Source organism: Aulonocara sp. 'chitande type north' Nkhata Bay, linkage group LG7 (assembly GCF_057382095.1).
Source record: "Aulonocara sp. 'chitande type north' Nkhata Bay isolate Kocher_YH1m ecotype deep benthic linkage group LG7, A_spYH_male_GT1.1, whole genome shotgun sequence".
Taxonomy (NCBI): Eukaryota; Metazoa; Chordata; class Actinopteri; order Cichliformes; family Cichlidae; genus Aulonocara; species Aulonocara sp. 'chitande type north' Nkhata Bay.
The window spans coordinates 3,700,505-3,723,013 of NC_141350.1; the positions used below are offsets into that span (position 1 = coordinate 3,700,505).

Consider the following 22,509-nt stretch of genomic DNA (forward strand, 5'->3'; position numbering starts at 1 on the left):
GGGCACAGCTTTTCACAGCCCCAGTTATGTTGTTGCTGTAAAAACATCAAGGTTTTGCTTCACAGCAGGACTCCCCAGCCTCAGCTTTTGATGGCTGTGTTAGCCGACCACAACACAACGCCCTTTTTTTGGGGGAGAGTCAGTGGATTCAAAGGGGATGAAGGCGTTTAATAAAACTTTATGTACAGATGGGTGCAAAATGACTTCTTCTTGTTCTTCTTCTTTGTCTCTATACTACTGTAGAGGATTTTAAATTAAACAATTGAGATTTGATTGAAATTCGAGGGGTTTAACAAAATTATTTTGTTGGCTGTAAGTCCTGAATCTTTTTTTTATGCATAGTGTTTTTGATTATGGGAGCAAACTGAAAGGTTTAAATAGAAAGACTGTTTTATTTTGGAAACTCTTTGGCAGTCAGTGACTTCCTGAAGTCTAGATGAACTCAGCTCCGTTGAGCTGCTTTGCCAGGCCTTTAGTTGCTGTTTGTTTGTGGATCTTTCAGTCTTGCGGATCTTCTCAGCCTTCAGTTTTGTATTTAATAACTGAAAGGCGTGCTCTGTTGGGATGAGATCAGGTGGCTGGCTTGGCCACTGAATAATATCATTATGTCCTTACCCATTTACTTTGAATCTAAGGGTCTCTAAACTGTAAACTTTAACAATCACCTCGAGATTGTTCTTCACCTAGACGGGGTTTTCTCAGCCAACAAATATTTGTGTGATCGTTTGCTTTAACTGTTGGTTGTTGAGGTGTCCAGTGTATTTCTTTTTTTTTAAGAATGCACAAAACGTTTTTGCTATGTCTCTTATTTATTTATACTTTACTTGCACAGGCTTCTGCAGAGTTTCAGTGAACAGCTGCCAAATGCAAGTTCAGCACATGGAATCATTATCAATCTTATATCTGTTTAATTCAGGACTGTATAATAGAGGCAAAACTGCAAAAAAATGTGTCCCTATCCACGTACTTATAGACCTGAATGCATGATGCTTTACTTGAATGTTGCTGTAAAAGATAAAACTATGTAAATGGCCTGTATTTGTACAGGCCATTTACACATCCACCCATTCACACACTGGTGGAGGCAGCTACAGTTGTAGCCACAGACTGACAGAAGCGAGGCTGCCATATCGCGCCATTGGCCCCTCTGGCCAACAGGTAGGTGAAGTGTCTTGCCCAAGGACACAACGACCGAGAGTGTCCGAGCCGGGGCTCGAACCGGCAACCTTCCGATTACAAGGCGAACTCCCAACTCTTGAGCCACGATCGCCCGATGTTTAAGAGTGCATGTTTTGTGTGACACTGTTTTGAGTTTGATCATCTTGAAATTCGGTGGTGCTTGTTTGGAGTTGCTGGAGAGGAACATCAAATGTCTTTCTGTGTGTTTCATGTCAAAAGCAGTTGTTGACAGTCCGTCGATCCACTGACAAGAATGCTTTTACTGTCCAGGTGCTTAGACATGTTGAACATGTTGACCCTGAGTGAAAAAGCTTTTAACATTTGTTGGTTTGGTTTCCCACTTTTTGCATTTTCTTAGGTTTGCGAGCTTCCTTAAAAAGCTTCCTTGTAGATTACAGCTACATAACATCAAGGTTGCTGAATAAGCCACCCTACTGTTTGAATCTGTGGTGAGTTTCTTGACATAAACATCAGAGTGGGTCACAGATTTTTTTCACTTTTTAAAACATGTCATTTTCCTGTATTTATACTTACCTGCTTTTAGAAAAACATTATAGTGGCTCTCTAACAACAACTTTGGATGATGCTGATGGTATAATATAGTATGCGTGTATAAGTTCATATCTTACGGGTGCCTAATGAGCTCTCAGAATGGACACAGATGAGCAGGTATTAATCTCCTGTAACTTCTCCAGCTAATTTTAGTCTTATCAAATGACTGATTAGCTTTCTGTTCCACTGCAACAGCAATAATTTGCCCTTCAGAGTGCCTCTGCAGCTTTGAGTTCAATCGGTTGGGGTGTGTACAGCTTTAGCAGGACATTAAAGACCTAAAAGTGTGATTTTAAGGTTTTTTCCCCACTGTCTGTGCTTGTAGATGAATGCAATAATACATTAAATTAAAAAGAAATTGCCAAAGCTTGCTATTCTAATATGGTTTGCATTGTTCAAACTGTGCTTTTCAAAGCTTTCTCTTGCTGATGAATGCCAGTTGTGTTCCCTTTTAAATACAACTGGCATCTCTTTTATTTTTTATGACCTCCCTCGAGGACCTGAATAGCATGTAAAGTCATAGAGTCCTAGCTAAGTGATGTTTTAGTGGTTGGTGTAGAGCTCTTAGTGGTGCTTATGAAGTTTTTTCTTCCGCTCTGTTTTTATGTGTGGCTGTCACTTAGCGAGGTTTGCCAACCATGACTCCACGGATGCAGGTTCTGTGTGTGCCTCAGCTTCTCCTGACATTCCTATTAAATTCACTACACACCTGTCAAACCCATATCATGCTGTAGCAGAGAAAATATGAAATGCATGAGGATTTGTTTGGCTTTGGGTACTTTAAAGCAAGCACTTTGAACCCCAGATTTCTGACAAATATATACTGATGTCATGAGCTTTATACAGGCTGACAGTGGAAAAGGAGATGGAACAAAAAATCCTGAAGATGGAGGTCTGTTTAACTAGAGACGATCATCGTTACACAGCAGTACAAATCATAATTACTCTGCCTCTGCGCAGCACTCGTGTACGAATAGAATTATGCACACATTCTCCGGTACCTTTGACAGTAATAGGGTTGATCATGATGTACAGCTCCACTGGTGAACATGTTTCTTTGCCATGTGTGCCATCTAGTGGATATCAGGTGATATAACATGGATTGATTTTTCCTACATAACTAATGGTTTTTGGTGCACTGCATTCACAAGAATAATCTCAACATATTTCTATAGTGTATATGATCTAAGTTGTAGCATTGCATTGGTTTAACTGTTAAAGTAAAACAGCTTTCAGGAGAGAGACATTTTTTCTGCCCGTACACTAAAATCAATTTAGCCAACCCTTGAGGCTATTAAGTTGTTTAAAAATATCTAGAAATTCACTCAACGCCAAACCTCCAAGTTCATTAAGCATCACTGAGGGGAGCTCACACTTTGATCAATGATTGAATAGAGTAGCTCTGAGTTAGGTCAGCGTTTTGTGGTAGTTGTAACCCGCAAAATCAATGCTGCTCAAATCGAAAAATTTCTCGGAGTATATCTAAGGCAGGAGGTGGAGATAACAAGGCAGGAGGGGAGATGAGCGGGAAATTGAGTGAGAGAAGAGTGATTGTACACCAGTGCATCATTGGGAAGCAGAGAGGCTGCAGTACACATGGTGTTTGAAACAAGCTGTTCCCAATGGTCATTTATCCACATCACCTCAGAGGTGCTACGCCAGGCGCTACTGACTTAAAATCTATTTTGCGATTAAAATTACACGGAGAACAAATTCTCTCTCATTTTTGGCCTTTTAACAGAGTCCTGGTTTCCTGTTGACACCACTAGAGGTCAGTGTGACCTTAAGGTGTGCACACGGAGGAGTGAGGATGTTACGTGCTGCATAGATGGGTAGGAGGAGAGTTTGCAGCATGCTTTATGGTCATGTCCGCACAAAGGCTCCAAGCTGCAGAGCTGTGGCTGTTTTCTGCTTCAAACCAAATCTCCTTCTCTACTTTCTCTTGTCTTGTGCTCTTTCCTTATATGTTCCCTCTTTTGCATTTGAACCTGGGACGTGCACAACCTGTTTATGCGATTTGCATAAGCTGCCTTTGGAAATCTGTGCTTGCTCCAGTGTATTGCTCTGTCAGTGTGAGCTTGGTGTTCAAAAGGAATAGCTAATGACTCCGTTGCCCTCATTGACGCATGTCAGTCTATTTCAGGCACAACGACTAACGCTCTCATACATGGCCAAGTAAGAACTGATGATCTATGTGCTGGATTGCCCTTGCAACGTCAGCCTGCCGCATGGTTAGTGAGGAGAGTGTTTTTCAGCAAGCCAGAGCACTTTATCCTCGTGCCTATGAACCATCACTGAAGTGTATATCCTTGCCTCCTGTCAAGCTGCTGACAGCACTCTACAGTGGAGGAGACATACCGGGAAATCAAACATGTGATCTGACCTGATGTGGCAGCAGTGACATTTCTTCAACCCTATCCTCCTCCACCTCTCTGCCCATAATAGGAGCCTTCAGCCTCATCTTTTTATTGATCCCCATTTGGGGTTACCCTCTTCACCCACCTCTGCTCTCAGGATGACAGTAGCCATAGTTGGAGAGGAAACAGTTTGAGGTGGGAGGGTAAGAGTCAAGCTACAGAAGGGGGGGAGAATGAGTTTAGAATAGTGGAGATAAAGAGATGGGGAAAGTGAGAGAGAGTGATTGGGCAGCTGGGCAGAGACGGATGGCATTAACTGGACCGATTGCTGAAGGGACAGGAAGGGCATTGCCAGCCGCAGAAGCTTGTGGCCGGTGTTCACATGACTCTCTGTGTGCTGGGACGCTGGAGAGTAATATAATCTCAGCGTGATGGGGATGCTTGTGGGTGGGGTGGGGGGGTAAATTTAGCTGCAGCCGTAGGCAGGCAGGCGGCTCTGCATGGCTCGGGGGATGTTCACAGCTCTGAGGGGCTGCAGCGGCTACTCCTCTCTGGTTCGCTCTACCCTTCTGGAAGAGTCACTGAGGGCACCGTTTAATCACAATATGAATCACCTCCTTCCCATACCTTTGCAAGCTTAATGGCCACATGGTGAGATGCATTGCATTGCAGTGAGATGGCAGTGGGGGTAGTGCTGAAGATAAGTCGGTCGCACTTTATTTTCCAGCCTCTGTTAGGGTAGCATCTGTTGGCTTGTGCGCCTATTGGATTTCAAAAGCAGCAGCGCATGTCATAAGCTGATCTTCTATGATAGAACAGATTTTAGATGATTGATGTACAGATGTTTATTTTATGATAGCTAAATGAGCTATAAACCAAACATACTGTATGCAGTGAGGGTTGGCATCTCTCGGTAGCAGTGACTTTTGTCCAGAAGCGTCTCATCAGTCCTGTTATTAACACCTCTTTAAGCAAACAGTAATTAGGAGCAAAAGGTGTTGTGGCTTGAAAGTCTGTCAAGTGTGTTGTTCTGAACTTGAAAATAATCACCTTTTCTCTTATCTGTGGGATAATTGATGGTAAATGGAGTTGTACTTGGGTTGTTGTATAGTGCTTTTCAACTTTATACACACACACACACACACACACACACACACACACACACACACACACACACACACACACACAGAGTTTTATTCTATGCCATAAGTGCTGTCTGACAGTCATGCTCACACTCACTCTGACAGATGTGTCAGGGACACTTCAGCATACAGACTGGACAACAGCTGCCCGCAGCTACTAATAAAGAAAAGCTGTTTGATGTGTTTAAAGAAACATTTTCCTGTAGGGACACTAACGTTTGTAGACTTGCTTATTTGTTCAGGTGTGACGTTCCACAACATGTTGTCATGTTATACTCTGGAAATGATTTTTACCAACTATTCATCTTTTTATATCTATCTATTCAAACACAAGAGAAGTTAAAAAGGAGCTCATAATTAGTCCAGAGATTTTCTACTTACCACTTTGTACTTTTTATGATCATTTATCTCCACAGTTTAGCTTTAATTACTTCACTAAAGATCAAGTACCTTGGGATGCAATTTCCCGCAGTAGTTCTTATCACATAAAGCTGGCATATAAACATCCAAACATTTATCATTTCTTGCTACGTACTGCAGGGAAATAAAGGCTACATAAAACATCTGTCCGTGGTATTATCGAGTTCTTTGTGTTGTTTATACTCTTAATAAGTTGAAAGTATTTCCATTTGTGGAGGGTCATCCAATCACAGTATCTGTTTTGTTTTGGAGGGGTTTTTGCTCGACGCTGGCAGACTGTGATGCTGGTTGTTTATAATTGCAGGTTTATGGCTACGCTGTGTTATCTCAAGTAGTGGCTGCAGCCCTAAATAACAAATTCTGCCCATCTGTGAAGTTTGTTGAAACCGGCACAAATGATTTAGCCTTTCAAAGAGGACAGTGCTAGACTGTAAAATGATTTGGTGTTAGTCAAATGTTTTTCAGGTTGTCTTTTTTTTTTAAGTTGAAAAGACTCAGGATGGGCTTTGAAATAATTCTGAAAGTCTGTGTTCTTGTTCCTACTTGTGTTCGGCAGAGGTACGCTGTCTACTCGGCGTGAATCCTATTTTTATGTCTTGCTTACAACCCTGACCAGACTTCTTAGAACTACAGGATTAAAAATGAGTCTCCATTTGGGTTTTTGTTTTATTTCCATGATTATTTTGTCTTTTTGTCCCACAATCCTGATTTGTGACGCTAAATATTGACTTTTTGTTTCATTGCATTTGGATTTGCTAATCCTCAAATATACGAGAAACACAAGAAAACAAATTACTGGATTTTATTACTGTTAATGTCTGATGCAGTCACTCACCAGTTGTCTGGTGTAAATTGTTGTTATCTTCAGACAGGAATGAAGAAAACATTTCAAATGCTTTCTCGCTTTTTGGCTTGTGTAATAATTTCTAAAAAAGTTTTTTCCTAAGGAAATGAATTTCATCTGCAATATATGTCATCCTGCTTTCCCTAGAATTTGATCTATTTTGACAAAAATAACAATAAAGTGACAGAAAGTATGGATTACAAATTAAATGAATTCTTTTCAGTGGCCGAAGCGCTGATGGTTTTCAGCTGTTCCACATCATAATTGATTTTGACAGAGAAAATAAAACAAACACGAGTGATGTTTTCTCTCTGTGTCAGGACGCTACTGTTCCTGCTGTCGATGCAGCTCGTCTCCATGTAAAAGAACACAGGCATTGTCTGTCATCTCAGCTATAAAATAACTATTTTTTTAATGTGTTATTAGCTGAAATTAGCTTTCACGCCTTTCATCACACTCACCAACAGTGATCTTTACTGTTCAGTGCTAAACCTTTCATCTGTCCTAACGTTTTAAGAAACAGTGGTTTCAAACCTGGGATTTCAACTATTTAAATTGTGCTCATGTATTTTATCAAGACCAAAACGATCCGTTTATTTTTATCATACTGTAGCTTCCTGTTTGTTAGGACAGTCACCTCTCAGCACATCACTGTAATATAGTTTAATTTTGTGATTTTCTTATTACAGACAATCCTGCTTCTGCAGTGTTTTTGTTCCTGGCATCACTACAAACCTATAATGAGTTATTGTCCAGACTGACTTATCCTGACTGTGGTTTCGGGCCTGTCCAAACACTCGAGCCGCAGGTGTGATCAGTTCTTTTTTGGACGTCTCCAGCTTTCTCTTTCTTGCACTCAGAGTCTGGTCAGATTGCATCAGTTGGTGATTATTTGAAACAAACTTCAGCCCCATGCTAATTATGGTCAGAGGTGCACAGTAAGCTTAATATTCTAAACGCATTCATTGTCTGGCGAAGCCACCATATAAAGTAAAATAAATAATGTATTTCTGGGGTTTGTGACCTTAGTTTATCCACTTGAGATATTAAGGGAAGTAAACAAACTAAGCTATAGGCCTGAAAGATTAATGAAAGGTGCCCAAAAATTATAGCTAATGATGGATGTCATCAGCCTCTCACAAACAGTTTAGTCATTTAAGTGTAATCTATGTTAGCTGTTTTTAGACACATCACTTGGGTGAATGATTGATAAGCAACACAAAACAGTTTTAAGTGGAAGTAACCCCATCAGCATTTAAAATGTCTTATCAGCTTAAGCCTGTTTTACACAGGTTAGGGCTTTCCATGCAAACCTCCCTCTTATTTTTAACAGTTTAGCTCTCAATCGCTGCCCTTGTGTCCGTGCCAGGCGGTAAATTAATATGCATTAAAGCTAAGCATTCAGGTGTGGAAGAAGAGACCTGGCATTTTGCGGAGAGCGGCGCAGAGAAAGTAGGCTGTGAGTGATGAGGGATGGGACGGATCCTGACACTTTAAGTCAGCCCTTATTGAGTGTGCACATTCTGTCATCGTGTATCGGCCACTTCTTTCATCTGTGTCACACACAGAAGGCTTTAACTCCGTTAGCAACACCCACAACAAATACGGACCCGTCCTCTATGAAAGACACACACATGCACTGTGCTGTGTGTGTCTTTCACTGTAGTCGCTTACCATCTGGGACTACTATTGTGTGGCGTTTTAATAGGTATTCATAACACTCTGATTTATGCTCACATAGTGTTCAACTGACTTGCCGTTCCAGAAATCCTATAATAGGCTATTCTTGGCCAAATCTTGTCTCTGTAATTCATCTTTACATCTATTTGGTGATATTGCACAAAACAAAATGATGAAGGTGAAACTTGGCTTAGGAATGATCCTTTGTAATGAGAAAAACAGCCACACAGATATAAACATGCAGGTCTAGAGAGCAGAATAGTGATCCTGGTCGCAGACATATGGTGCGGTAATGCAGAGCCTGGTGTGTTTCCCCTCAGGAGCACCTGTGGAGCTCACAGAGACTTTAGGTCCCCTAGACACTTAGAGGACAAGCAGCGGCCAGGTGCCGAGGAGACTGCAAGGCGCCAAATACATCACCACCCCTCGCTGTGTGACACATTGCGATATTATGGTGTGCACGTCCCATGTCTTCTCTCTCATCTTTCTCCCTCTCTCATTGCATAAAATAGGTTGGAAGAGGCAAACATGGCAATATTTTAATAAGAGGGACACATTAAAATTGGAGCCATGAAGCATGTCATTAAAAAATGTCTGCTCCAGGCCACCTACATCGTTCCCGATACCTACATGGGAAAGCTATAAAGTGCTTACACACTCACTCTGGATTCATCATTGCATCTATGCAATCCCTCTCTATCAGCCTCTTCGCCTGCTTTCTGTCTCTCCCGTCCTCCTCCTGCAGGGAGATGAATTGGCAGTGGGACTGACTCGGGCTCATCAGTCACTCTGTCAATCCCTGAGGGGTGATCAAAGCTGCAGGACACAACCTGTCCCATTCGCAATGTGATTTAGTCATAAGACAGAGAGGCTCCAGACATCTCTGTTACACACTGTGTCTGTCAGTGTGCAGATGAATAGGAGCTGCAGAGATGGAAGCATTAAAAATGTTTTATCTGTATGGGATTGTCTCATTCTGTTGTTCTGTTTATGGGGGGAGGGGGGGGGGGGGTAGTAAAAAAAAAAAGTCAGAAAGCAAAGTGCAGGTCATGTATGATGATGATGATGTGTGCATGTACCTGGATACTGCTTTCCCATCAGTCACAGGGCAGCTGTAAGAGTGGATGAATCTCTCTGCTGCTGTCTGGCTACCTGCTCATTGCTCAACACTCATCATCAAATGATGTAGCTCTCTATCAGCTGACCTTATACACCCAGCTCTCTAGAATTTCCTGTTATCTACTGAGTTTAATGCAGTGAGTTCCCACCTTATCCTCTTGTCCAACGAGGCAATGCATGTCTTCTTTTCCATTTTTTAACTTTGGCTTCTGATGTTGCACTTCAATCTATCTATCCAGTTGTGGCTCCAATATTAATCTCCCTGCCAAAACAGATTTCCTCAAGATATATCTCTTTTCTACCCTCTTCAGTTGCAAACTAAATAATGCTGAGACCCTGTGAGACTTGAAAGAAACAAAACAAGTGGCACAGAGTGAATTCCAAATTTTCTTTCTTCAGTTTTTCAGGAAAAAATTGTCTCCCTAATGCATACAAACGTGGCTACAAGTACAAAGCTCAACTGCTTTTGTATCTGAATTTTAAAGATTGTCTTATTTTCCAAACAATCTTCAGATTATTTTTTAGTGTAGCCTGCTGGTGCCCATTTTACTGGAAACCCGCACGTAGCAGTACCTGTGGAGGGCTCAGTGGATGTCACGTGACTCAGTCAGACATAAAATGTCTGCGTAGAAAGTCTTCTGGAGCTGCTTTAGTGCATAATGCAAAGCATTTAGTAAGCTGTTACCTCTCAAAGGTCACGTGCGTATTTGTTACCTTTGGAGGCTCCTACTCTTCTCGTTATGCTTTTTCTTTTACAAACACTACTCTCCCTTTACTCCCTGTTTTTGAGTCCACTGTCAGCCCTACTTCCTTGTTTGTGCTATTCTCACATACATTTTTAAGAGTCCTAAATCCCATCTCTTAAATCCTTCACTCTTGTCTGCTTGCACTTCATCTTCACATTCTCCTGAGTCTGCTGACACAGTGCAGAGTGGATGCTTGACACCTGGGGTTGGCAGCATTTCCTTTCCTGCTAAGTATGACTTAAAGCGAGAGAGGGGAAGGCAAGCGCGGGCGTCACGCTCCTGCCTCAGCTGGGAACGACCAGTTTGGATTTGTGGAGATCCAACTAGCTGAAGGGGACAGATATAAACATTCAACGGTGTTGTTGTACAGCGTAACTGCACTTATCATGGAAGTGCGTACATGTTTTTCTTTCCTTGAATAAGGGGACAGACTTTGTTAGGTTTGTTATGTTCAGTATTGCATTGCCTAAAAAAACAGTTTACTGATACTGTGCAGAGATTTCAGATTGTTTAGACTTTTCCAGCTGCATTAAAATGCTGCTTTTATTAATAAGTGCTGCTACTATAGAGTCAGTTAATACAGGCATTGAGGTGGATGTATTAAAAATGGAAGCTTATAGATATTACAGATGTAAGGGTCAAGGTGTTAGTGCTATAGGATAAGTGAATACATGCTACATTTGTATCTGTTCTGCCTGAATAGGTTTCATATAAATGGGTCAATGTGATCATTGTTACAGACACTGCTGGCTTTTATTTGGAATACAAGTCTTTCATCTTTCTAACTGCACTTTATTCCACTTTGTGGAATAAAGCAATATAGGGAAATTAGTGATCAGTGTAAGTTGTCTTATCCTCTCAACGTAGCCAATGCCTTATATAGTGCTACTGAAAAACTGTATTAAAGTTCCTTTTATAGCTACTCTGCGCACATAATCGCCTCTGAACGTGGATAGAGCATGAGGGGGAGACACTGTAGGATTGCTTTAGTCTGCTCTATCTGCGTTTAGCAGTCTGTAGTAGTGCTTTGTCCTCTGCACTGCAGTAGGATAGGAGTATATGACAGCCATGTTTGCTAATTATGTTTTCTAAGCACATATTTCATCTGCTGTTCAGCGTTCCCTGTCTGCACTTGTCGTACCCCCCTCCTCCTCGTTCATTCGGCCCATGCTTTAATTCTGTAAGACCATGCCACCGGCTGGTCTATTAGCGTAATTTAAAACTCTGGAAGAGAAATGAAATAATAGAGGTTTTATCAGCTATAAATCCAGTATGGCATTACTCAGAGCAGACTGACTCTGAAAATTAGCATGAAGGCTATGAGCTGCTAATACTACATCTTGTGTCAAACTGGTGCATATCTTGCTGTTCTTTTAGCATCTGTTTATCTATTTTTCACGTATTCTGTCACCCTGTCAAGAAAAATGAGCTTTTCAGGCTCTGTGTGTTCAGCAGAGGATGTACAAGATGCTCTGTCTTTTGCTTGAACATCAAAACTCTTTATGCATTAAATGAATTTCTTCTTTGAAAGTTTCATTTTTTTCTGATTTTTTTTTTTTTTTTTTTAATGTCAGACAGCATTTAAAATCTTCAGGTTAGCATAACAACTGATGATGATATCCCTTTGTCAGTGGTGATCACAACGGTATCGCTTTCTCACTCTTCAACCCCTTTGTGCACAGCGCTTCCAAAATGTCTGTTTTGTCAGACGCACAGCTGCAACTCTCCCTGGCGTGAGTGTGTCTCAACAGATGCTGTAGCATATCTGTGAGCATTTTAGGGTAGATAAGTAAAAAGAACACTGGCATTGTGACCATCACAGATGCCTCTGATTGCATGCTGGATCAGGAAGGAAATTCCTTTAGGACGAGGACTGAGGATCAACAGCTAGAGTCTGCTAGGCCAAGTTGGCATGGCTTCGATGGTGAGCATAGGCAAAGCGTATCCATTTGAAAAACCTAGGCATGTAAGTACTGATACGAGCACAAGAGACAACAAATGTGAATCCAGTTCAAACCTCTTGTGATGGTTGTACACAACAACTGGTGTTATATGATGGCTGAGGTGACAGACGCTGAGACTCTAAACCTTCTCTCGTGCACTGAAGTCACACTCAGCAAGGGATTCAGGAAACGTGGTGTGGGACTAAAAGATGATATTTTTTGACCATGATATTGGGAAAAGGTTAAATAGTTAGTCTTCACATGTAATTGGTTATGATCAATAATACTTCCTGGTAGGGCTGGGCGATATGGCCTAAAATTCATTTCGCGATATAATTTGAAGCATGTGCGGTAACGATATATATCACGATATATTCTTTTCTTCTGTATAACGTATTTTCCACACTATAAGGTGCACTTAAAATCCTTTAATTTTCCCAAAAATCGAGAGTGTGCCTTATGTATGAATTCTGGTTGTGCTTACTGACCTCGAACCGATTTCTGCGTGCAGAAATCTGTTAAAAAATGTTTTAGTACAACTTTGGTAAGCTGCACTGCTTGATGGATGTCAGAGCATTACAGCTGCCGTAGTGAGGAGCTTCGCGGAGTAATCTGGGTCCAAAACTCCGTCCGCTTCAGGTCCCAAAGTCAAACGAACACTAAGAGTTAAAAACGGTCTAAATTCTTTCATCTTTAATTAAATCATCAGCTTGCTGCTTTATTGGGTGTAAAAATTAAGTTTAACATCCAGGCATCCATGAAAACAGAATTTATTAAATTTAACGGAGTTAGAAGTTAGCAGGAAGTTAGCTCGCTAGTTTACACCTAAACATTTCATACCATGTTCTGACTGAGAGATTTTTGAAACTAATTCAAACGTACAGCTCTGCTACCACTTCCAACATAAATGAAGACAGAAAACTAAACAGCAGTGGTGTTTGCAGGGTTACTGAAGTTGGGCTAGCTGCTATATAATGATGTGCTACGTGATTGCTAGCGACACAGCTATGTTAGCATAACATTAGCACAGTGAAGCTGGAGGATGAACGCCAACTTTTTTCCCACTCGATAAAAGTTAACGTGAGGGATTCTGGTGGTCAGGGACAAATGCAATCGCATAGCAGGATGCTATACACGGAGCTGCGAGAGAATTCAACATTAATGAATCAATGTTACGGAAGTGGAGGAAGCGCAGTTTTTGGCTTTCCCCATATTTCAAAAGTGCTTCATCTCTTTGCTGTGACTGTGGCCTGGCATAATTTGCAGATGATAATGGTTTTAGCCGCCGCGATGCTTTGGACCAAAACAGGCGCCGCTTGATGACACATCAACATGCGCTATCGTGATAGAGCGATATAGTCAAAATCTCTATCGTTGGCCAAATTTATATCGTTTCTATTGTGTATCGTTTATATCGTGTATCGTTTATATCGCCCACCCCTACTTCCTGGAAAGAAACTGTATTTAGCCACATTAACTCATTCACTGCCATTGACGTCTATAGACGTCAATTGAAAAACTTACGTTGACTGCCATTGACGTCTATAGACGTCAATTACGTTTTTCAATGGGAGGGGCCAGAATACAACCTCGGGCAGCTTGTCAGTGAATTTTATTTTTTCATATATTTGTAAATAAATTGTTTTGATAAAACATAACCTTTCTCAGTGTTATTTCTGTTTTATAGAAGTGAAAACCTATTTTATATGTTAGAGGTGTCACAAAGCAAGAAATATTAGTGTCAAAGGCACTTTTCTGCTTGAAATGTATTTTTCACAAAAAGCTCGTTTTCTCCCTTTTTTTGGTCAAAACAGGCATTTTTGGTGGAACCCACCTCTCTTCTACAGCTGATTACTAAAGAATGGAAAATGGTAGAAACAAGCTTTTTTTTTTGGATGAAAGAAGAGAGTCTGTTCTTCATTTTGGTAGGTTCAGCGTTTATATGATCATAACACACAGTTTTCTGTGGCTCTTCAAAAATGAGTAAAAATGCTCAAAAACCCTGGCAGTGGGGAGTTACCTGATTTGAAAATGGCTGGCAGTGAATGAGTTAAGAAAGGAACATTGCACTAGCATACTGTGCCACATTCATTATTATTCATCTCTGGCTTCCTTCCAGTGTTTTTTGTCCTGCCTCTCTCCCATCAACCACAGCTGGTCACAGCAGATGACTGCCCCTCTCTGAGCCTGGTTCTTCTGCTTTCTTACTGTTAAAAGGGAGTTTTTCTTTCCCACTCTTGCCAAGTGCTTGCAAAAGGGGTCATTTGACTGTTGGGATATGTATCCTTGTAGGGTATCTGCCATACAATATAAAGCACTTTGAGGCGAGTGCTGTTGTGGTTTGGCACTCTGTAAATAAAACTGAATTGAATTGCTTGCTGGGTTCCAGGTTTGGCCAACTGAATGTCTTTATCTAAGTGAATAAATTGGAGTAGTGAAAATATAACAGCAGGCATTAGGAAGCTTAGCTGCTAGGGGAAATGGAACTAAAATTTGGTTATCCACTTGGTGAAGTAAGGGCTGGATGCAACAATCCTTATACGATGAGCTGTTGGGTGCTTTACAGTTGGCGTTAAAAATGTGAAAGTAAATGCAAATCCTCTGCTGCGCCAGCTAACGTTGTGCAGGCATTTGGCATTTGACACTGAAGACCTGGCAAGCGATAAAGACAAAGACAAGAGTGTTAAATTAATGATGAGCAGTCACATTTACTTACTGTACTGGATTCATTCTGTAGCACAAGCCTGTAAAAAATAAATAATTAAAATGACTGACAATAATCCATATGGAATAAGCGTATGGTGTGTATATATGACACATACAACTTGTATGTAGTCACACAAGTGACTCTAGAGAATGGAATTTATGAAGTTTAACATAATTTTATGAAAAAGTAAACTTGTTTGATAATATTTTTTTCTGTTTTTTAATTGCTGTCAGTCTTTTCGTGTCTCTTTTGTGTGTTGCAGTGTTATTGATTTTGCATTCCTTTTGCGTTCTGCATTCTTCCTCAGAGTCCATCTGTTTAACTCCCACACATAAACTAATCTCAGATGCTGAGACCACAAAAAAGTAAGAAAAAGTAGGATGTAAACTGCCTGAAAACAAAACATTTTTCTTACAAGTTGTTGTTTTTATAAAAAATACCATTGCAGTTTTCAGACTTAAATCACTAGACTCAGACAGTATGCGCTGAAGACCTGGCTCCATACAAATGACACGCCTAATATGTTTCTCCTGTAAGGTTGGGGCCAGAATATAGGCATAGTCTTCTAAGAGCTCTCACTGTTGGGTTTATCTCTTTACACACGTCCAATATGAAAGACTTTTTTTCACATGCTCTTAGAGTGACCTCTGTTTTATGTTTTATGACCTGAGTTGTTCCTCCAATGAGTCACATTTTTCATGTTTCTTTCTCATAAACGCTACCTCCTATATTCTCTAGTAGCTGCTGCTGTTGGAGTAGGAGCTAATGCACTAATGTAATACCAAATTGTACAACCAAATACAGCCTGTTATTGTGAATCCTAATAAGACATACAGACATAAAAGAACAGACTGTACTTTGGTCAATTAGTTAGTGGGTTGAATATGTGGGTTTTGCCCATTGCCAAATCTTTTCTGCCAGTTGTCATCTTGGAGGATAGAGTTCGCTCACAGACTGTGAAGATACAGGACTGCCACTGTTGCAGAATCTCATCTCTGTCTCTCTGCGTTGAGATTGCCTCCAGCGATGACAAGCCTTGTTTTTCCCAGTGAAGGAGATCCCGCCCCACAACAACTTCCACCAAAGCTATCGATGAAGCAATCAGCATAACACTCTCTATGTCTACTTCACACTTTGCTTACGGCAGATGGATCAAAGGGTCAGAGTCTGGACTCACTGCTAAATGGTGCTAATCAGGCACCAATCAGGCACCTGATTGTCAGCACCGGGTTTCCCAGAAGCTCAAAAGAAGAGTTAATAGCAAAAAAAAGCTTTTTTTCATTGGCAGAGAAGATTTATTTTTCATGTTCAACTTTGTTGCTCACCCCGCAAATGCATTTTCCTTATAAATGTGGCACCAGACTAACGTGTTGCCACCTGCTGGCATAATGAGACAGCAAGAAAAATCTGGAAACTAAACTTCATTTTCACCCTCGACTATTGTATGACACGCACACATCAATGAAACTAAACACATTTTTGCTATAAATTCAGTTAATTTTAGTTAGTTTTGTGAGCACTCATTACAGTTTTAGTTAGTTTTCCTTTTTTTGTTTTTGTTTTCATTCCCGTTAACGAAAATGTTTTTTCACTTCTAGTTTTCGTTATTTCGTTAGTTTTCGTTAACGATAATAACCTTGGAACAGAGCCATTTCTGCCTTCATGACTTTGTACCACACCTTACCTAGTCTGGAAATTGACTTCAGATCCACTGTGCAGAATATACACTGTTCTCTGATGAAACTCAGGTCTTTGTGAAACATGTTAGGAGGCTCTCGGCTTGCAGCTGCCAAACTGAATGGGCGGTGCCTAGTTAGGTGATTTACAACCTTGGTGTCAGGTTGTCAAGCGTTAACACTTTCAGAACCGTGGACAGCTCCAGCCAAAGGAACGATCGAAGGTTCCACCATTCCTTCCCAACTGATGAAACCGCAGACACAGAATATTTTCATACGCCAGGACTGACTGTAATTAATCAGCATGCATCTTTTATTTTGAGGTTCGAGTGCAAGATTCAGTTTCATAACACATTCAGAATAAAGAACATTCACAGCTGTCTCTGAATTTTCTTCAACTGGAGGAGCCATAAGGGAACAACCGTATGAAGCGCAGACATCACACTCAGCAGACACCATTATGATTTTTTTTTAAAACCAGTCAGAGATCGAGATGGCTCGGCTCCCTCTGTCTCGGCTTCTTTTTATGGTTCTTCTTACTGCCATTGAGGAACTCTGGAGCCTGACAGTGAAAGTGAGAGAAATGGTGTCATCACAGAACAGATTTATTTCCTTGTTGACTCTGGTGAAAAACAGGTGCAGGGATACCAGCTTAGTTTTTCAAAGGTGCCTCCAAGACACAACAGATGATGCTTTGTCGGTGACTCGTGGTTATAGCAGGTGCAGGATTTTCTAGGGGCATTGTGAGTGGCGGACTTATGGCTTTCAGATTTGTTTATTGAGGAAAATAACTGTTGATGAAGTTATAAAGTTCTAGTGCTCCCCACAGGGAGTCGGAAGAACCTGGAAAATAACCCAAGAACAACAGAGCTGTCATGGTCCTGGGTCTTTTGACCCAGCGTTTTAAGTTTGAGTTTATTTTGTTCATTAGGTTATCTAAGTTCATTTGGTTATTAGACTCCTTGTGTTTTCTTCCCCTGTATTTAAGCTTCCCCTCACCCTTCGTGTTTCATGCTGCGTGTCTTATGTTATCAAGTTTGTATTATTATGCCTAAGTGTTTCTAGTTCTTATTATTTCCCCCTCCGTTTCCAACCATGTTAAATCTCCCCTGCTCTTCATGCGTTTCATGTCTGTGTCTTACGTTGTCAAGTTCTGGTTGTCGTGTCTAAGTCTGCATGTTTCCTGTTTTACTTTGAAAAGGGGTCTTGTGTTCTGTGCTCATGCGGTTAGTTTTCTCTTGCCTGTGCATCATTATGTTTATCCTAGTCAGCTGTTTCCTCATGTGTCTCCACTTCCCCTAATCACCTCCTGTGTATTTAAGTCCTCTGTTTTCAGTGTGTGATTGTCAGGTCGTCTGTTGTCCATGCCATGCTTCCAAGTTTCTTGTCTAGGTTTTTCTTATTGTTTGTTTAGATCCCCCAGTTTAGGTTTGTGTTAATTTTGCTTCAGTTTGCCTTGCCCTTTGTTTGTACCTTTTCTACCAGCCATATTAAACGGCTCGCCTTTTGTTAACATTTCAAGTTCTGTTCCCTGTTCCTTGGAGTCTGCGTTTTGGGTCCTTTTCTCAATTCATACAGTCTGCCCTCGCCAGACTGTGACAAGAGCTAACACTTCTGGCTTTTGCCTGCCATGGACCACTTTCCTTGTGATGTACAGAAACTCTGTTGAAGGAGTCCAGCGGAGCAATGTAACTATACTACAATGCCAAGCTGCTTGTCGTGGTCTGCGAGGGCAGACCGTGTGGAGAGTGTGTTTGTTGGACCCAGGTGCGGACACAGACGCAGGAGGCAAAACTTTTGCTAAGCTCAAAACGAGCCTTTAATCAGGGCTGATACAGAAGGCAAAATAACAAACCACAAACTATGGGAATGACAAAACTAAGAACCTAAACTGGGAGTAACTAAAGGCTATGAACGAAGACCAGGACTGAACTATGACAAAGTACTGTGGACAGACTATGAACACGACATGAAAAACTGTGAACAAGATCTCGGTACTGGCACATGAAGGTGTAGGGAAACATGACTGGAGAACGTGACTATGAACATGTCCAATACCGAATCTTGCAGGCTAGAATCCTGACGTGCAGCTAGAAATAACAGGGTGCACGAACAGACGACGCGACACGAAGACACACTGGGCTGAGGAACTACACTGAGGAAGTCATCAAGGAATTAGAGACAGAAGGGGAACACAGCTAGAAACACTGACATAAGACAGGAACATGAACCTTCAGAGTAAAACGGGAAACAAGACACCACTAAACAAAGACGCAGACACGACAGTGAGAGACAGACTAGACACTGAACTAAACCTGCAATAAACATGAGAACACAAAACCTAAGAACTAATCCCTGAACAAGAATAACTGAAACATAGATTCGTCGTCGTGGTCGTCATCATCATCATCAGAAAAGCAAAAACGCACCAAAACATAACAACTCAAAATACTGGGTCAAACTGACCCAGAACCGTGACATTGCTCTTGTATATCCTTGCTATGAAGGTTTGCAGTTACCAAAGTGGTTGCTACATAGACGAATGAGAACAGAAGTGGCCTACAGAATGAGTTATAGCCTGAGTTGGGCATTGCTGAAGGAGGCTTTGCAGTGAGGAATAAGGTCTGACACGGGGATGTAGCTCCTCTACCAGAGGACTGGTACACATTATGCACATTATTTGTTTATCTTTGTGTCTTCACTTTTTGACTACTTGATAAATGAAGAAAAATGTGTCTTCATACTCTTGAGCTGGGCCTAAGTGGGCCATAATGGTAAACTTTATTAATAGGATAAGTGAAACAGTGACAGCTTTTAGCTGCAGCCTATACAAAATGGAACAAAAACAACACATTCTCTGACACTGTCCAAACAGAAATATAGGTTTTATAGGTTTAAGAAGAGAGTGTTGTTTCAGGGCAGATGTATCAATTGGTTTGCCTCCATGGCCACGGATCAAAAAAAGGAAAAATCAGAAGCTCTGAGCACATAAGTAGCTCTTGCTGTCTTGATGATAAAGCAAAACCCTGCTGCAGGGTGTATGGGTCAGCCTTAATGTTTGGAGACTGGTTTTGTTTTTTCTCACAAAAAGAACCTAACTATTGATAATCACAGCAAGCCTAAGGGTCTTCTTACAGTATTTCCCTCTTCTTCTAACTGGTGTTAATGCTTTGCGTGTCATGTTTTCCAATGAAGCACTGCATTTCAGTTGGAAACTTTTAAAAAAAAAAAGTGTAGTTTTGTCTTATACGAGGAAACTTTTAGGAAAATAGGAAAGGAATTTTTATTCCTTATAAATATATCTGTGAAATATATATTTGCTGACTCGGGTACACATGCAAATCTCTTGCTTTTGTGCTTTTTTGTTAGGGGGAAATGTAAAACAATACAGCGTTTTTAAAGGTTTAATTGAATTGTAATCCAACCTCGTTTGGCCCCGTCCTTTTTAGTCCCAGACTTTTTGAAGGAGTGTGCATGCAAACGTAAACACAGAGATCACGCTGACCAGATATATTATGCAAGTTTGGCAGTAGCTCATACTTCATATCAGCTCAATTTGTGGCCCGTTCTACAGTCATCTCTTTGAAGCGTGAGTGGTGAAGTGGTGTAGCTGTGGCAGTAATTTGCCCACCCATGCTGCTGTGTGTTCAACTGTGCGGCTTTTACGTATAAATGATGCTGTGTTAGTTGACAGTGTGGCTGATGGGATGGAGCCGAGCTGTCATAACTCTTCTTTACCAGCACTTCATGAACCTTGGCAAACAGCTGACCTCTAAGGCTCTTCCTGCCTGTGAGAGCATACTCTTTGTGTGTGGTGTGCACGGGTTGTGCTGTGTTGAACGCGGCATCATTATGAATATAGAAAGAAAGTGTAGCGGCGGTCTGGTCATTGTCATTCAAATTGCCTATTAAAGAACAGCTGATAAATGATGACTCAGAGTAAAGTAATGAACAATTGAAGGAGACGCCTGCTCCCCTCAAAGGTGAAAACAAAACACAAATCTGACATGTTATCATCAAGCTAAATGGAAACAAGTTAATTAGAGCTAGAAGCAGGCTAAACTTATTTTCCTGTATCTTTCATTTTCAGGTAAAGATGTGCTCTGCAGACCTGTGTTGACAGCATTTTTCACTACTAGTTACTGTACAAAATAATTGCATGGTTAAAGCTGTCTGTTGAATTCCATCCCGCCTCTTATAATTCAGCTTCTGCAGGAATCTCCAGGCGTGTATCTCATCACTCAGCAGTGCCACACACTTTGGCTTCCCTCCAGTGACTACAGTTTTACCACTGCACCCCCCTGACTTAACTTTCACATACATCAACCCGCAATCAGAACTTGGCTGAGCCACCCAATGTGTTGAATTGCACAGCAGTTCCCTGTGATAAGTCCTCTAAGCCTTAGCGATGCAGATTTATGATTGAAATATGTACTGTTCAGTACAGAACAAGAACTGCAGAGTAACGTTGGGCTGTATGCTTCGGCCCAACACCCTTCTTGTGTTCCATTTTAGAGTTTTGCATCCTTTAGTAGCCAAAGAATAGTGTGCTTTTGTCGGCTGTCCCTGGTTTTTCATATATTCAAGCTGCAATTGCATCGAAAGGGATTTACTTTGGATTCTTTTCAGCATTCCTGTGTGGTTGTGTCATGGTCCATCCTGCTGTGACCAATGGCATGAAAAGGCACAACCGAGGCAAGACCACATTGTAAAAAGAGTCTGAGCGTCCGACCTTACTGAAGCAGCTGTCAAGGATTTGGAAAGTAAAGTTTTCTCTACAGTGTTATAGAGGAGGATTATGCCAGACCAGCACTTATTATGGACGGGGTTCAGCCTGAGAAACTTTTTCTAGGAAGAAAATAGAGTGAGGGAATGATGGAGGAAGGCAAGTGAGCTAAAGAGAGAGATATGGAAGGACAGCTGTTAGGGGCACACATCCTATAGAGGGGGGAAATGTGTGTGTTTATGTTGGGGGATCATGCAGGGAGGTGAGACAATGGTAAGACGTGAGCCTCGAGGCTTAGCTGAAGAACAATCAATAGCCTGTCAGGCCTGCAAATGAAGGAGCAATACCTTCATCTTCCCCGGATGTGCAAGTTTCCGCATCTTGTCATTTTGATTTTGCTGTCCCAAAGTGAACATGCGCATGGAGCAGAGATTAAATGCTGTAATGTCTCAATTTATGCATTTAGAATAAATGGATGACAATTTTTGTGCTGCATGCTCTTCATAATCCTTACTTGGTGTTAAACGCAGGATGGCGCGATCCATTGAAGCACAATTTTACCCACAAAAGAGCCGAAATAGACCACTTCACACTACAGTTTAGTGACTGTTTAAATAGTTTTTTAAAAATACCTCTACGCAGAGTGTAACTTTAGACTTGTCCACCAGTGCTGCATTACTTAAGCACTAGTCTTCCTTAGTGGGAGCAAAGCCATCCACAGCTCACTCGCTGATTTGTGCCAGCGCTGGCCAACGGTCCCTCAGTCACAGCTGTGTGAGTTCTGAATGCGCCACAGCTGCGGGACTCATGAGACCCATGAGACAAATGATTATCCATTACCACACACAGCAAAGCAGTGGCTTTTCAACACCTCTTCCTGTGTTTTTTTTTAATTCAAAACAATGTTGTTTGGGTTTGTGATCCTCACTGCAAGGCCAAATATCGTCCTCCCAGGACCTAACCTGAACTTAAAGTGTCGTTCTTGATCTGCCTCAGCAGACAGAGAGCTGTTTGTTAGAATACCAGGGTCACTTTTTGTTCCTTGTCGGATCTTGAGGAATTTTGTCTAAATGCTATGAAAGGGCTATCTGTGTCCACAGTGGTGATACGGTATGTCATGTACTGCATGTTTTACAAGCTAATCTTCTTCCTTAGCAATTGCTGGAAGGATACACATCTTGCATATTGACTTGTATTCACATGCTCCACATGCTGCATACGTACACAAACACTGTAAAGGGCCACAGATGGTAAATATAACTCACAGGGTGACTGATCACATTTCAAGCCAAATGACACTCTGTTTATAGCTATAGGAACATAACTAACTTGGCTGTACGATCACTGATGACCACAAACCAGCATCTATCTCCTGAGCGTGACTCACTGTAGGAATGCTCTTCAAGTTTTATACTAAA

General features: G+C 41.3%; 1 protein-coding gene across 2 annotated transcripts in view; it reads left to right on the forward strand.

The window, feature by feature from the left end:
* The window catches only part of tspan9a (tetraspanin 9a), a 184,458-nt gene that overhangs the window by 22,483 nt on the left and 139,466 nt on the right, over window positions 1-22,509 (forward strand). The gene's annotated exons all lie outside the window — the stretch shown is intronic.